The sequence below is a fragment of the Anomalospiza imberbis genome, unplaced genomic scaffold, assembly GCF_031753505.1.
Source record: "Anomalospiza imberbis isolate Cuckoo-Finch-1a 21T00152 unplaced genomic scaffold, ASM3175350v1 scaffold_96, whole genome shotgun sequence".
Lineage (NCBI taxonomy): Eukaryota > Metazoa > Chordata > Aves > Passeriformes > Viduidae > Anomalospiza > Anomalospiza imberbis.
Window position 1 is genome coordinate 237,988 of NW_027100582.1, and position 2,981 is coordinate 240,968.

The window sequence follows — 2,981 nt, forward strand, 5'->3', positions numbered from 1 at the left end:
TCAACAGCCACAGAAGCTCCTGTCATCTCTGCAGATCTGCACTGGCAGCACGGAGCCGCAGGAGAACTCGTGAGGGGATGGCGCAGGGCGAGGGCACACACGTGCATGGTTCTGTCCTGGCACCTACAGCCATGGCCCCCTGGCCGAGCTTTGGGCTCTGAGCTGGCGGCGCTCCCAGGGGGAAAGGCCTTGACCTACCCTCACCATCTCCCAGAGGCTCAATCCTGAACGTGGGTTGGGAAGCCAGATAACTTTTAGCAACAGGTTCAGCTGCAAAGAAAGGCAGGACAGAGCAGCTCCTGTGACTCTGCTGAAGATTCTCCTTCGGGCCAGAGTGGCAGTGAGTGCCCCTGGGTGATTGGTGCCCTCCAAGGCACTCCCTCAGCTCTGCCTTCCACTCAGGAGCAGGGGCAGGGGGACCACGTGCCGTCAGTGGCCCCACACTGGGATGGAAGGAGCCCCTTGCAGGGCAGTCAGGGGAGAAAGGACTCCCTGGAGCTGCCAGCAGCTCTAAACCCAGCCCCAGCCTGGGCCAGGGCTTGGCAGCAGCAGCAGGAGCAGCTCAGGCTCCCTGGGGCCAGCAAAGGAGCTGCGAAAGGCACAGCCCCGGGGAACAGCCCTGGGCCCGGCCCCTTCCCTCTCTGCTCTTCTCCGTGGCTGCACAGAGCACACGGAAGCACACACTGGCATTGTACACGGGAGGAAGATGGACAGCTAAATGCTCCTTCCTCCCACTGACAGCGATCCTGTGGGATCCCTCAGGGCTTGAGAAGGGAGCCGGTAAAATTTTCCTGAATCCATCTGCCCTGAGAGTGCCTTAAGGGAAAGGGCAAATGTATGAGCTCTGGCCTCCTTGTCACTGCCTATTCTGTCAAGATGGTACATTGAGAACTTGCCTCCAGCATTTCCCAAGAGTCTCAAGCCATAATCCAGCAGGGCTTCCAGATAATCCGTGTCCTGATCCCAGTCTAGAAGGGAGCAAAGATCAGAGCCATTTCCATGGTGTGTTGGGATCCCCTACTCACTCACAGAACTGGGCACTGCAAGGGGGTCAGGTAAGTCTGTGGGAGCCAGATGAGAATGGAGATGGCCAAAACTGCACAGGGGCCTGGGGAGCTCAGGGCTGGCTGCTGGTCAATCCCCATCCTCTTTGCAGGCCCAGTGCAGCATCCCTGGAGAGGAAACTGGAGCAGCCCACGGCCCATGGGGATTCTCTCACTTGTACAAAGGAAACTTTCTTTTAATCCCTTGGGAAAACTGCAGCAGGCAGTGCCGCAAATATCCTTCCCCAACCCCCGCCCTGCCTCCCTCCCTCCTGTCCTACCAACCACCCGCCCTCCTTCTGCTGGCACACCTGCCCCAGCCCAAGGGCACATAGCCAGGCCCTCTCAGGACACACTGGAGCCGTGCTCTCGCCCTCTGCCCTTTCCCCACCATGGGCACCCCGTGCAGTCTCTCCCAGGTTTAGGGACGTCTCTCCCACAGAGGGACCCCAGCAGGACTGCTCAGTACCCGAGTGCCCTGAGCATAACAATTCCTCTGGGCTGTGCCGGCCTTGTCCGGGCTGTGCCTGCACTGCCAAGCAGCAGAGAGGGCAGCTCAAGCCTCAGCAGGGCTCAGCAGGCCCAGAGGCACAGCAATTACCTCCTGTGACTGTGCCTGGCATCGCCTCCCTTCCTGCAGCAGAGGCTGCCAATGAGCCACTGCTTCCTCCGGGAAACTCAGCCTTCAGCACAGCCTCTCCATCCACTTCTGCAGAAAGGAAGAGGGACAGCTGGATCAGGTGGGACTGCTGCCCATTGTGGAGGTGGCATCTTCAGCAGGCAATGCTTGTGAAAGGCAAGGATGGTTAAAGATCAGGAAATCCCTATAAAATTTCTGGGTAGGCAACGACCCACTCCCTCCTCCAAACCACTGCTCCTCCTAATCTGCCTGGGCACTGGGAAATTGCAGGGGATCTCAGGGAGTGCATGGTCCATGCTGCAGTTTGGGCTCCCTGTCAGCTGGTGCCAAATGCCTTCCTGCAGAGGCTGGGGAGAAGCTGCAGCCAGGCCAGGCTGGCAAACAGCCCTGCAGGCCGTGAAGGCAGCAGCAGGGCAGCCAGGCTGCCATGGATCCCTTCCAGCTGTGCCGGGCACGGCGTGACCAGATGTGCAGGGAAAGCCCCCGGCTACTGAGTCCCAGGGGAAGGCTAAGGAAAATGCTCTCACCATTTCCTCCCTGGAGCAATCCTTTCACGATTTGCCTCATGTGTTCAGATGGCCCATGGGGTTTCTTGTGTCCTGTAGCTTTGTTCTTTCCCGTTGGAGGACCTTAGGGCAACATAGTTCCGTTTCCCAGGAATGGATCCCACAAAGCCAGTGCTCAGCCTGTGGGGTCACCAGGGAAACACTACTCACCCCTGCGACGGGAGCTGGGCTTGCGTGCAGTAACCAGCAAAGGACCTGGGACAGCCCTCCCTGCAGACACACCTGTAACTCAACAGCCACAGAAGCTCCTGTCATCTCTGCAGATCTGCACCGGCAGCACGGAGCCGCAGGAGAACTCGTGAGGGGATGGCGCAAGGCGAGGGCACACACGTGCATGGTTCTGTCCTGGCACCTGCAGCCATGGCCCCCTGGCCGAGCTTTGGGCTCTGAGCTGGCGGCTCTCCCAGGGGGAAAGGCCTTGACCTACCCTCACCACCTCCCAGAGGCTCAGTAATGGCTATGGGTTGGGAAGCTGGACCACCTTCACCAACAGCTTCAGCTGCAAAGAAAGGCAGGACAGAACAGCTCCCGTGGCGCTGTAGGAGATCCTCAGGCTGCACCAAGGCTCAGGCCGGGGCACAGCCCTGGGCCCGGCCCCTTCCCTCTCTGCTCTTCCCCGTGGCTGCACAGAGCTCATGGAAGCACACACAGGCAATGCATACGGGAGGAAGGTGGACAGCTAAATGCTCCTTCCTCCCACTGACAGCGATCCTGTGGGATCACTCAGGGCTC